This window comes from Desmodus rotundus, chromosome 8 (genome assembly GCF_022682495.2).
Source record: "Desmodus rotundus isolate HL8 chromosome 8, HLdesRot8A.1, whole genome shotgun sequence".
NCBI lineage: Eukaryota > Metazoa > Chordata > Mammalia > Chiroptera > Phyllostomidae > Desmodus > Desmodus rotundus.
The window spans coordinates 120,576,575-120,590,769 of record NC_071394.1 but is presented as its reverse complement, the minus strand read 5'-3'; the positions used below and the strand labels follow the sequence as shown (position 1 = coordinate 120,590,769).

Here is a 14,195-nt window from a genome sequence, read left to right as displayed (position 1 = left end):
GAGTTTAGAGTAACAAACGATATTGATGGACCAAACGCATTTACACTTCTTGGTAGTGAGACTGAGAGTAAACTTTCCTTTAAAGCACTACTTAGATGCACGATGTAGACTCTGGAGCACTGCGTCCAAGAGCAATCAGCAGCATCTGTAAATAACAGCAGAATCAAGGCCCCTATATTTTAGCTGGAATATAAATGCCCGCCTCCAGGGCTACACAGGAGTTCCTCAAAAGCACTGTGCTTTAATTTATTTGGGAAACACCTTCATTGGGTACCTCATTTCCTTCACTCTTGAGGGTACATTAAGCAAAATCCAAGAAAACCAATAATAGGGACAAGCAAGTATTCCCACCACGCAGTTTGTGGCTATTAAGCAGGTGGCTTGGGGCCTGGAAAACATAATAACAATATACTTTGATAGGTCAGAACTATTGAACAGAGGAGAAAATAGCAGGTCAAAGAAATCTTGGAGATAAAAACAAATTTATTTATTCAGGATGGACTTGCTGAAGGTCACCTGGTAAGTAGGCGCTGGCCTGGGCACTTGGGTACACATTACTGGATTGAACGTATGATTACAAAAAATCATACAAAAAATTTGAAATAAGATGGAGAAAATATAAGAATAAATCTAAAAGGACTCTATGATAAATATAAATTAAAAATTCTAAGTAATGAGTCATTGTCTTCTAGTTTGATTGACAGGGGTTTCTTCTTCCTTAACTGTGCAGAAAATGAGGACGCATGTTAAAGTCAGTGGAATTTTAGATCCGAGGAAACAGAGTGGTCGCCAGGGTGGAGGAAAAGTCAGTCCTCCCGCATCCATTGGGAGCTTACAGAGGAGGAGAAAAGGGACATGAATCCCAGAGTGTGTGGTATTAACTACTAGAGAGGGATGGTGGGGGTAGACCCTTAAAGTAACCCTAACATTCTAGGGCTTTACAGTTTGCAGTGGGCTTCCACATTTATAGTTCATCGCATCTTAACTATCTTGCAGGTAGGTCACATGATTAGCCCAATGGCTACTGGTTGAATGCATGAATGGATGAACCCATAAAGAAACTGGGGCCCGAAACACTATGTGACTTATCTAGGATGATCCTCGTAGTAAGGGTTCAGCCTAAGACGTAGTTCTTCCAATAACTTTTCCTCCTAAACCACTTACCTTTGCTGGGTTCTGTAGCAGTGGAGCCTGAGCCGAGGATGCCCTTGTGCAGGAGATTTATTGAGCTTGTTCTTTCAGGAAAAATCTGTTTACAGGGGCTGGGCTTGTATTACTCCCGCCTCAGTCAGTCAAAGGCTTTGATGCCCCACCTTCTCAAATAGGCAGTTAGAAGAAGGAGTTGCTGCTGGCCCTCAGCTGGAAAGAAAGCCAGTTTATCCGATTTGAAGCTATCGGTAACTCTCCTTTCCCTCTGCCTATATTCTCTCCACGTCCAGGGAGTGAAGTGGAATAAGAAAACACGTTGGGAAGCTCACATTCTTCCGGTACACCGCCCCTAGCGGGAAATGAGGCCTGGGGAGGAGACATGCTATTCAGGCCCCTTTGCATTTGCACCATTTGAATGCACATGTGTTTTGCATACTGCTGTTCCAGCTGTGGCCTGCACAGAGGAGCCATAATCGGCAGAGGCACCAATCCGACGCCAGGTATTTTAGATGTGGATGGGTATAACTATTTTCTGGCAGTTGGCAGGGAAGTGTCTTGGGTCAGCCGTGCCTTTTTTGCACAAAGGCACCCAATGCGCTGGGGCAGCCTCGGGAACGAGTTACTTTTTCACAACGTACTGAAACAATGCTAATACGTTGGAGTCCTAGGGTTTTCATGGCTGGCATTCTGGAGTGTTTTTCTCATATTACACATTACTGTGCCACTTTTTCTTTCTTAAGGTGGATCTCTTTCTCCAAAGTTCTGGAAGGTGAGCTGAAGCCACAAATTCTTGGCCCTAACGAGCATGCCCAACTCTGTTTTGTCTTATTTTCACACATAGAGTCCTCTCTACAGGGGACACATGTCGCTTTTAAAAACTGCTCAGCCTCTATTCCGCCATGAAAGTATCACCCTGGATTTCCCTTAGGAAACTACTCCTTCCCTATTCTCAGCCGTGCTGTTTAGATGGGACTGCGCCTGCCCTCAGTTCCAGGGCTGGGCCATGATTGGCTCAATCACCATCTTGGCCCCTTGCCTGGTTCAGGGAAAGAAATATGACCCGATCAGAACTAGTGAGACTGGAAGATGTTTGCAGGAGCCACTTTGCTGCCCTACAATAGCAGAGCCCGACGTTGCTGGAGGGAGGGCGATTGGTATGGACCAACATAGAGGGAAAGAGTTTTCCATGGTGAAGTCATCTGGGCGCTGGTTCACACGGCTCCTGAAGCCAGCCCTGCTTTTGGATATTTTGGTTATAGGCTGACTCCAGAAAGGCAGGACTGCCTCTTCCTCCTCAGTGTCCCTCCAGCGCCCTCTACAGAGAAAACTTGGTTAACAACATACCCAATTTGCAAAAGAAATGCTTGAAAGAATTCTGCTGTTTATCGCAGAGCATATATTGAAGGGTGCTTTGGGAGTTGAGAGGCGATAAGTTCACAACTAACACCTTTTGTTTGTTTGTTTTTTGAAAAGAGCACAGAGAGCTCCAATTCATCTGGTATTATTCTGAGGAGAGAAACACAGACGTGGCCTGATCTCACTCACCCAAATCCGATTTGGGCGAAGGGTTTCCTGAAAGGGTCGAACTCTTGGGAGGTCAGTACTGAGAGTGTGTTCTTTGCACTAGTATGAAATAGAAAGAAAAAAAAATGTGGGGTATGCTGTGCTAAGCAAAAGTACACAGTTTATTTGCTGCCAGACACTTCAAAGCCTTTAATATGCTATTGTGTCATGAATTTGCCCCAAAGTATTTGAATTTGTAAATCTTTTCCCTACAGGTCTGATTATCTATAGGACACCTAGAGCAGAATACTTTCTCTCAAATTTCCCACACTATCTCCTAAATTGTTTCCTTAAAATGTGATTTTAACCCCTGTCCTCCTCCTCACTAAGAGTCTTGATCTATTTCCCTTGCCTTGAATTTGGGTAAGCTTATGACTACCTTGGCAGTGACACTGCATGGCTTCCAAGGCTAGGGTATAAGAGACAGTACAGCTTCTACTACCTAGTTCTCTTGGGAGGATTGCTCTTGGGATGCAGCCACCATGCTGTCAGGAAGCCCAAGCAGCCAGAGAGAAGGATCATTTGCAAGTTTTCTGGCCAAACAGCCCAGCCACAGCCCAGCCAGCAGCCAGAATCAATCACCATATATATGAGTGAGTGAATCCCAGCCACCTTTCGATTCTTCCCAGTTAAGGCCCCTGGCATGATGGAGCAGAGATAAGCCATCCACACTCAGTCCTTACCAAATTCCAGATCCAGAGAATTCAGGAGCATAATAGAATGGTTGTTGTTCGAAGCTAGTGATTTTGGCAGGATTTATTACACAGTGATAGTTAAGTGGAACATACGCTGTGGGAAACCCTCTCCTACCCTCCCCTGGCATCCTCCCATCCTTCTTTCTTCTGATATCAGGCTGTACGCTGTGGGCTTTGTGCTTTTAAAGTGATTGCCAGCATTCTGTGAGCAAGTTCTCTGTGTGACCCACACTGTCAAAAAAAAAAAAAAAAAAAAAAGGCCAGATATTGGCACCCTCAAGATTTGTTTTTTTCAGTGCAAGGAATGTTCTCTTCATGACTGGAGAGTTTCATTTATTTTATTTTTCTATTAAATTTATTGGGGTGACATTGGTTAATAAAATTATGTCATTTTCAAGTGTACTGTTTTATGATGCATCATCTGTATATTATACTGTGTGCCCACCACCCATAGATTTGACCCCCGTACCCTTTATTATCCCCACCTCCCACCCCCTTCCCTCTGCAACCGCCGTACTGTTGTCTGTGTCTGAGTTTTTGTTTGTATTCTTTGCTCATTTGTTGCTTTCAGTGTTTATATCCTACATGAGTGAAATCATATGGTTCTCGGCTTTTTCTATCTGACCCATTTCACTTAACATAATATTCTCAAGATCCTTTGTGTTCTACAAATGGATTTTAGATAGTTTTAAAAAGTAATCTCCTTCAAATGGCAACCAAATGCTACAATTTTTTCTTATTTAGTTGTGACTTTAAAAACCTGCCAGTCAGGCCCTCTTTGGAGCCCAAACCTTGAGTGTTGTCGTTACCAACTTACATGGGACTCTGCACTCTCTGGACATCATTATTTTTAGCTTTATAAATCCATTCTTTAGATAACTAAAGAAAATGGTTATATCACCTTTGAAAAAAAGGACTGGAGAGGACAGGAGGCCTGGCAGCCCAGGCTGTATGACCTCGGCCTGGTGTTTCAGTCGAGAAGAGCGAAGAAGTGAGTCTGAGCCTCGCCAGTGCTGCTCCTTCCCTTCAGAGTGACAAGCACACAGGCGTGAGCGCTCCCACGGAGCCCTCCTGCGCTCCTCCCCTTCCTCCTTCTCCTCCTTCTTTTCCTTCTCCTCCTCCTGCGCCTCCTCCCCTTCTTCCTCCTCCTCCACCCTCTTTTCCTTCTCCTCCTCCTGCACATCCTCTTCTTTTTTTTTTTTCTTCTCTTTCTCCTCTTTCTTCTTTTTAGACTAAGTGATGACCAAGAGTTGGCACATTCACAAAAAGAGGTGGCAGGTACTATTATTTTCCCCTAGTTGGTGCGGTCAGTGTCCTCCCTCCCCTTGGATTTCTTTACCCCTTCCCTGCACTCCTGAGTCTCTTTGGTTACTTTGTCCCAGAATGTACCTCAGGCTGCTGGGAGCCTTGTTGCAAATGCCTGGAGGTTTACAGCCCTCCTTCCCCAGGAGTCCTTACCCCTGTCTGAACCGGATGACCCAGGAGATTCAGCTGGAGATTGTGCTTTAGCTTGGCCCTCTTCCCTTCCCCATCTCACTGTCTCACTTCCCTGTGGGTTTCTCCTGGGGCCACTTCCTGATACATACTTTCCACCTGAATCCTGGCCACAGGGTCTGTCTCTGGGGAAGCCAACCGGAGACATTTCGGTTTAACAATCAGGGAAACTGAGAAATAAATTGCCCAAGCTAAAAAAAAGAGAAAGTGATTGACACTGAAGTTTAAACCTGACTCTCCTCTGATTCTACAGTTTGCAAACTTACCCATTAGATCCAATGCTGCTTTGTGAAACACGGCCATCAGCTAACATCTAGGCCTCTCCAGAGACGGACAGCTCTTGACAAAACACTGCTAGGGAAAGACCAGCCACACCTGCTCAGCTGCCCCCTATGCACCGCCCCAGGGTTCTGTTAAGTTAGTTCCTGGAGGGCAGCCTGCGCTGTATTCTACTTTGCTCCCCTCCCCCACAGCAGCTAACTTTCCATTATCCAAGCATCAAGGACCAACACCTGGCGCTGATAAACTTTTTACTACACCCTAGTGAAAAGTCGGGAAAAAGTCAATGTGGTAAATTTTGCATGGCACCAAATGTGTTCAATTTAAAGGACTATTCTTCACTCTGAGATTATGTCCTTCCTAAATTTTTAATGTTTAAATATCTTTTCTTATATTACAGTAAAAGTAGATAGCAATTCATATTTTTAATGGCCTAATGTGACAAAATTAAAGTCAGCAACTCTATTATTACAGATTTTTTTTAAAAAGACGAGGGCTTGCCGGAGGGTGGGCAATTGTATTCACCTTGAAATTCAGTAATCTAGAAGTTAGTGTCCCAGGGGTGTCCTAGGACCTGTGGGTGTCAGGCAATGTTCTTATTGGAGCAGAATCCTTCCTTAATCACTACCACTAGTGTTAATCAGGATTCTTTTAACAGCAAGTGACAGAAATCCAATGCTCTTAGATGAAAGGGGATTTTGTGAGACTCTCATTACTTCAAGAAGGTGATGACAGACCCTGGAACCAAGCACCAGAAAGCTACTGTGTCCCTCTCCATCTTCTCGTGCGTACCCTTTAGGTCTTGCTGCAGAATAAGCCAACCTAAAACTTAGCAGCATAAAGCAACAACCGTCACTTATTAGGCTCATGAATCTGCAACATGGCCAAGGTTTAGCCAAGAGTGAGAAGGCTCCTCTCTGCTCCAAGGGTGTTAGCGGGAGGCCTGAACTAAGGGCTGGAGGCTCTGCTTCTAGGATGGCTCCATTGGGCTGGCTAGTGGTGCAGTCGGCTGGGAGATCGACTGGGCTGAGGGCTCCAGGTGTCTCTCTTTGTGAATCTCTCCATGGGGTTACTCATCCCACGAGGGCTGCATTCCAAGGACAAGCATCAGAGAGAGAGCCGGGAGAAAGCTGCATTGCCTTGTACAAGCTGACCTTAGACATCAGACGGTATCGCTCTGCCCTGCCCTGCCCTTTCAGGGCCTGCCCAGTCTCAAGGAATGGGGACAGTGATTGACTCCATCTATTGACGGGGAGTGGCCAGGTCTGGGAAGGCCTGTGGGGTGGGAGATATTACTGTGGCCATTTTTTGGAAACACAATCTGCCATATCCTGTATTGTCTTCATTCCCTCGGTGGGTCTCTACCAGGTGTGGATGATATGGCCAACCATGATTCTCAGGCTCCCATCTTCAGCTCCGTCACCTGAGAGGGGTGCCCCTCTTGCCTTTGGCCCAGTTGGGGTGGATCTTTGTACCAATTACAGTGATAAAAGATTGAAAGACGTGATTGGCTTATTTGGGCTCAAGGGCTTACCATCCTACCAATCACTGTGGCCTAGGGGTGAGCTCTGAGGGAAGATGTCTCTAAGCATGGGGTTGGGACAGGATAGGGGCAAGGCACAGAGCCAGAAGAGGGAACGGGCATCATCCTGAGCTGACAAATCAGCAGCTGTCTGTCACAGGCACGAAGCCCTGACAGTAAGGCACGCTGTCTTGGAGGACTTGCTCATAAAGACTGTTCTTCCCTCCTCCTCCGGGTGACAAGGAATGCTGCCAGAGCCTGATAGATGGGCTTCCTGGTTGGAACCCCAAGAGAGGACTTGTATTACTTTATAGACTCAATTCTGACAACACAACCGCAAGTTTGGGTGGATGTTGGCGAGATTTATGTTTGAAGAAACAAACCCAGCAGGCTTAGCAATAAAAAAGATTCATTTCATTCCGGAAGTTTCTGCTCGGAGGAGTGAAGTTTCAAGCTATATGATCCTTGATGGCTGCGAGCTATGTGTGTTTCTCAGAATGACTTCTTTGGTTGAACACTTTACCTTTGAAAGCCATCTTTGACCCTAAAAACCAAGAAGCCACTTGAGACCACTGGAATAAAATCTAGATTTGGGGACCAGATATTCAAAACCTCCCATAATCTGGCTCCAGCTAAACGTTACAACCTCCATTTCCCCTGGCAATTTAAAGTTTACTGAGTAGAATTTAAAATTTTTGATACTTTTATTTTTCACCTGCAGTAGTTTTCTACGTGGTAGATTATAGACCATTTTTGTTTTCTTCTTCATACTTTTGGATGTTTGCGGAAACCTAATAAATACTGTTTGGGAGGAAATGAAATTCTTTCCTCAGTAGAAGGATCTTCTCAAACGTGCCAAGCGCTGCTGGAACTCTTCTGTGGGAAAAACATACGGCCGAGCAAGGCTGTCCGTCTTCCACCACAGACAGATGGCGCCGCGAGAAGTTTCTCACATTAAACCTGAACCTGCCTCTCTCACCCAGAAGCGCAGTTCAGGGCTCTGGACCAAGAGGCACAATTCTGCTTCTGCCCATGACTTCCCTCTGGATATGTTCAGATCACAGCGAAGTTCACCCCGCACATTCAGCCCAAGCCTTCTGACACCCATTTAATCATATCCAGGATCCACCATCCTGCTTGTCCTCTTTAAGGTGGATGTTATTCTTAAATGTTCCCTCTGACAGTGGAATGCCCGTATTCCGTTCAGTATTTCTTCATTGTTCCATTAGCTCTGCGTGGAGCACCTACTGTGGGCCAGGCACTGGGACCTAGGAGAGAGCAAGGTGGACTGGAGCCCTGGCTCCCAGGGCTTACAGTGTCCCAAAGGAGACAGGGGCGTGCAGAGCGCCAGGGGCTGCTATTATTTCTCTGGAGATTGTCACTGCTTTATCCCCACTGTGCAGCCTAAAACGGTGTTATCTTACCTGGTTTCTGCAGCAAACCTTTTTCAGGCCACCTGGAGCCATGCCGTGCACCTGCTGCCCTGGACCGGGGCAGATTCGGGGGTTTTTTTGCACTTAGTAAGCACAGCAGCAGTTCCCACTCTGTCTTGTTGGTCTCGCACGGCTCAGCATTCTGGCCTGTCAACATCATCTAAATCTTAATCATCTAAATCATCATCATCTCTTTCATTGCTGTGTTCCCAGTTTAGGGTCACCTGTAAAGTGGGGAAGCATGCTTTTTACGGTTTTTGTTTTTATTACTTTTAATTTTCTTATTTTTCATTGAATTTATTGGGGTGATGCTGGTTAACAAAACTATATAGGTTTCAGGTGTACAATTCTATAACACATCACTTGTGTATTGTATCTTGCGTTCACCACCCAAGTTAAGGTTTTTGTTTTTAAATTAATGGTTGATAGTATAAAATGTGGGCAAAGCAATAAACAGTACCCTATGAAATGCCACATCAATTCAAGGACCCTCAATAAAATACTTGAATGAATGAATGCATACTTTTCTCTGACTTTTAAAAAAGTCCCCTTTTCTTGAGTCTCTTCATTTGTTATTTTCTAAATCCATGGATCACTTTTTCCAAAGAGTTCTGGCACTTCCGTGTGAGTAGACTGGTTGTAGCATCTCGGACATAATGCCATAAATGTGTTACAAAGAACTATAATAACGTACCGTATTTTTTCGGACTATAAGATGCACCCCCCCAAATTTGGGAGGAAAAGAGGGGTGCGTCTTATAGTCTAAATGTAGCTTACTTTTACATTGGTGAAATATTGTGTTATTTATGTTATTAAATATTCTACCACATTTTTCGCTTCAAAATTTTTCCCCCTATTTTCCTCCTTTAAAACCTAGGTGCCTCTTATGGTCCAAAAAATACGGCATGTACAACCACCAAAATATCTGTTGTTTGAAGGATTGCCCAAATTATCACACCTCCACTAATTCCTGCCTCACCCCTTTAGAAAGGAAAATTGGGTCATTTGAACGTGATGTCCCGGTTACCTTCATTGTAAGTGTTGAAAAGAATAACTTTAAAAAAATGTCTAAGGTCAACAGAGCCATCTGCTAACCCATTCCTGGGTCATTTTAAAGCCCTGGACTGCTCAGGAAAATTCTATTTTTGTGCTCATTGTTGAGAGCACCAGTATCAACAGGAAAGCAAATCCTTCTGAGAGAGATGAGATAATCCCAGACAATGGGTTGTCCGCCACTGTCACAAAGTTCTGATTGAGCTCGCAGTGGGCTACGGGTCTCCTCCCGGCCCTGGCGCAGCTTCCGGTGCTTCCAGGTGCTTCACCGAGTGGACATCAGAGGCCGAGCCAGGGGCCTGGGCAATCCATCAGCCTCTGCCTCACGTGGGGAGCTGACATTCCACGCGTAGGACGGGGTTTCTGCTCGTGCTGAGGCAGGCCGTGCCCTGCGCGCCTGGGCTCTCACTGGGCTGTGGAGAGGGAGCTCCCATTATTTTTCAGCCATTCTAAACCCAAGGACATTCTGCCGTGATAGCACTACTCCCGTCTAATCCACAGGCTTTATTCAGATTTCACTAGGTGATTCACTAATTTTTTTTCCTTGCCCAGGGTCTAATCCCATACTATGTGTTGCATTTAGTTGTCATTGTTAAGTCTCCTTTAATCTAGAATAGTCCCTTTTTCTTTTTTGTCTTTCATCGCCTGGACATTTTTTTCAAGCGTATGGACCAGTTATTTTGTAGAGTGTTCCTCAGTCTGTGTTTGTCTGACATTTCTTAGTGATTAGATTCAGTGTATGTGTTTTGGGCAAGAACACCACGGAGGTTCTGTCGTGACCTTATCCGCACATGTCTCAGGAAGCACATGATGTTCACTTGTCCCACTGGTGCTGGCGTGAACCTTGGTCACTGGGCTCAGCGTCTGCCAGATTTCTCCACTCCAAAGTTACTCTTTTTCCCTGTGTAATTATAATAATCTTTTAGAGAAATACTTTGAAACTATACAAATGTCAAATGGGTGTTTTGAGAGTAAAAGGGGGTAATGCAAGTAAACTAGGATTATTCTGGAAAAACCAGGGCATATGGTCACCCTCGTTTTGAAAGACTTTCCTGACCCCCTGGTATGATGGCCAGGCTGTTCCCAGCTACAGATCACGGGTCACTTTGCGGGAAAGCCTTTTCTGAGCCTCCCACAACCCTGCCAGTGTGCCACCCTGGAGAGATGTCCACCAAAGACTTGTAACACGTAACTGCACCTCAGACCCCTTGTCTCTCTCTGCCTCAGACCGAGAGCTGCTGAAGGCCAGGACCTCATCCGTCTCCTAGTACCTTACTTGCGGCTGGTACAGGAGCGGCATCACCTAAATGTTTGAATTCATACTGGTCTTCTCTGAACCTTGCTTTTCTCAGCTTTTGGAAAGAGGGATGATGACCTTTGCCAAATTATCCTAAAGGATCTATTGTAATGAGATTTTATAAGAGAGAGTGTTTGGTAACTGGGAAAGTGCCAGAGGACTCCAGGCGTTGCTGTTTGGAGCTAAGAAAGGCCCAGAGACCAGCCAGCACATCTGAGTCTCCTCTGACCCACAGGAGCGGCCACCCAAACTCACATCTAAGATCAACCTGTCTACTTTGTGTTCCTCAGGGTCCTTCCCGTATGCCTACATAAGTGTCAATCCAGCCTCTTCCCTGTTCTTCGTGTTTGATTCTCCCAACGAAATCCAAGGACTGGCACTCCACCTGATACAGTGTTGTGTGATCACTGAAAACAGTGCTTACGTAGAAAGAGACCTATAGCGAGTAAAGCGATCGAAAGGACACTACCCACATGCAGCTGGCCTCACCGGTAAATTCTACCAAACATTGGAACAGCAATGAATAACAAGTCTTCACAAACTTTTCCAAAAGATAGACAAGGAGAGAACACTCCCCAATTCATTGTGTGATGCCGAGTCACCCTCATAACACCAAACAGAGACATCGTAAGAAAACTACAGGCCAACATCTCATAAATATAGATTTTAAAATCATCAGTTAAATACTAGTGTGCAAAATTTAGCAGTGCATAAAAAGAATCACACACCAGGACCAAGTGGGGTTTATCCCAGGAATGCAAGGTTGGCGATCTGTGAAAATCAATCAGTGCCATATACCACATCAAGAGGACAAAGGGGAGAAGCCACATGATTATCTCAACAGACACAGGAAAGGCCATTTTGCAAAATCCAGCACCCTTTCATGACAGAAATGCACCAGAAACTAGGACTGGAAGGGAACCTCCTAAACCTGACCGAAACAGAACTAACCCACAGCTAACGTCACACTTACGGGATGACAGAGGTTTTCTTCCTAAGAGCAGGAACAAGATCAGAAGGTGTGTTCTTACTACTTCGCTTCCCCATCCAGCTCATCGACAAGCCGAGGAGGCAAGGAAACGAAACAGAAGGCATTGAGATGGAAAAGAAAGATGGAAACGAGAGGGTGGGGCCAAAGTAGGTTGACAGTTGTTTGTAGGGAAAATAATACAATAATTAATAACTAATAATACAAGAATAAGCTCTCTGTTTTGTGTACTTAAACCATAAATGTACTTTTCCCCCACCCTGGATGTAGCTACAAATAAAATACATGATCCTTTCTACACACAAAAAGTCTCGTGGAAGCAAAATTCACATCTTGCATTCATTAAGTCCCATGGTTAGGGGACAGTGAACACTTTTAACCCTAACTCCAGCCTACCCCCTCCCCAAATTATAAACTCCTGAGCATTGCCTAAATTGCTGACTGTTTAATGCAAACGACTTTATTACTGACTTCTGCAATGCTGCTGTCTGCAGACTAGCCACAGCTTTTGCAGAAATGATAACCCTCTAAGAAAATTGCTGGTTCTCAGTAATGAATGTACCAATCATGAGTTCAGTCACCTTGGTAATTGTCAGGTCAGAGCCGCTCAGGAAACCCTGGACGGATGCAGCGAGCTAAGGAGAGCAGGGTTTATTAGCGGGAAGAAGAGGGAAAGTGGAGCCAACCAAGGGAGGGTGGGACTCCTTCGGTTGTTCTTAGGTCAGGGTTTTTAAGCGAAGGGTATCAGAGATTAATTGGCTAGAGCTGGTTGCTGGGTGCAGGCTCAGGTTAAAGCTGCATCCTGTTGTGCCGAATAGGCCGACCCCAGACCCTCATCTTCATCTGTTTTTCCTGGGTAGGGTCGCAGGCAGCTTCCCACGGTGCCATTTTCTAGCCTGGTGATTTCCATGCCTCCTAGGCCTGCCTAGGTCTGTCAGTAATTTCTCAGTGTTTGGCTTTAATGACCTGTTGTATTTTTTATTTGATGAGCAGGCCCTTTTGAGTATCCTATTTCTTGCAAGCAAACTCCTTTCCATTTCTAAATGCTGTCATCTCTGAGTTTTCAATGTACTGGTACTTGATGAAATGTAAATTAAAATACCAACATTGTTTTCATGTATTAAACGGGCAAAGTTGTATTTTCCAAGGTATTGCCCAATGCCCGCTAGAAGGGCAGGAAGCTGGGTACACGGACATGACTAGCAGGCAATTTGGTTATATTTATTGACATCTTTAAAATATGCCTTTTAAATCCTGTAATTTTAGTACCTACAATTCAACCAATGGATGTAATTAGGTTATCTATACTAAAATTAAAAAATAAACACTGAAATGCCATTGGCTTACAAATAAATACGGTTTCTAAGAATATTTAATGCCATGGGAGAATACTCTCGAATTAAGGTAAAGTGAAAAAAGTGGAGTCATACGGGGTGATCAGAACTTTTACAATAAAGCCATATATGTGGTATTTAAAAAAAGAACCTGACAGGGAAGAGAAGCATTTTAATTACCACCCTGTCCCTTTCTTTAAGAAAAAACAGAAGGAATTATTCTATTCTGTTGCTATTTAATTATAGAGAACACAAAAAATTTATCGAGTTCTATTAATTTGGAGTTAAATATAATATTCTGTATTAAGGTCTGTTAAAGTGAGTGGTTAGAAATGAAGGAAAGATGAAAGAGGGGTAAAAAAAGGGGAAGGTGGCACAGTGTAGGGGAGCAAGGGGGAGAGACAGATAAACGGAAGACCTAGAAACTTAGGCAGAAAGATCAAATGAAATCAGCCCATGGGTACAGTTTTGTGTTTCTCTCTCTCTCCCCGCCCCCCCTTCACCTACACACCACACACATCTTCCCAGCTGTTGTTGAGAATCTCTGTACTAGAAGCAAACAAAGAACTTGGCTCTCTGAACCAACAAGAACACAGACTCTTCTGCAGATACGACAAGTATTCAAGTGCAAGAAATGATGTTCCCATCAAATCCTTGTCAGTCAGCGGGGGCAGGAGCACGCAGGCTGCAATGGGCGAAGGACCTCAGAGGCCTGTCAGGGAGTTGTGCTGGGTTCTTCTCGGGGGAAAGCAAGACCTCACTGCAGAAAGGCTCAGCGCCCCCTGTGGAAGTCACCAATAAACGCCCTGCTTGTGCTCCTACCTCCAGGAGGCAGGGCCCTCAGGCTCAGATTACTGAATTATTTATTGGAGCTCTAATTTAAAAGAATGAAACCAGTTTAAAAAAATTAAGAGGGCAGGGTAGGCAAGGACTGGCTGGAAGGAAAGAACAGGCTGTTATTTACAAAGGACACACACATACAGGTGCAGACCTGTAATGGGATCAGGGAGGCAGTGTACCAGCAAATTGAGCAAAAGTCTTTAACAAAGATCAAAACCAGGAGTAATTGCCGGTGGCAGGCCCCAGGCTGCACGACTCCGAGCAAGCTTCACTGGCCTCTGTTGATACACAACTGGCCCCATGGACAGAACTTTGAAATGGTGGGCCAGGTGAGGCCTGTCCTCTCTCCAATTGAGACTCATACCTTGAATTGCCCAGGTTTGAGGACTCTACTGGTTAAAAAGCCCCCAAGAGGTCTGCTTTAGTAATAGGGAAATGTCCCCGAGTTGGAATTAGCAAAGTGTCATGAACACAGGAGATTTAGCACTCGGTGGCTGGGAAATAAAGCAGGGTTCTTTGGCCCAGTATGAGAGAAACAGATCAAGTTA

General features: G+C 44.9%; 1 long non-coding RNA gene across 2 annotated transcripts in view; it reads left to right on the top strand.

The window, feature by feature from the left end:
• Nucleotides 1–14,195, top strand: part of LOC139441087 (uncharacterized) — a 51,838-nt gene that overhangs the window by 20,448 nt on the left and 17,195 nt on the right. The window contains exons 3-5 of one of the 2 annotated variants that reach the window (XR_011651481.1): nucleotides 1,440–1,649; nucleotides 2,623–2,745; nucleotides 10,776–12,886. This is a non-coding gene — a long non-coding RNA (uncharacterized lncRNA). Of the gene's footprint in view, nucleotides 1–1,439; nucleotides 1,650–2,622; nucleotides 2,746–10,775; nucleotides 12,887–14,195 lie in introns of those variants that run through there. The other variant, XR_011651482.1, reaches the window with a different exon arrangement.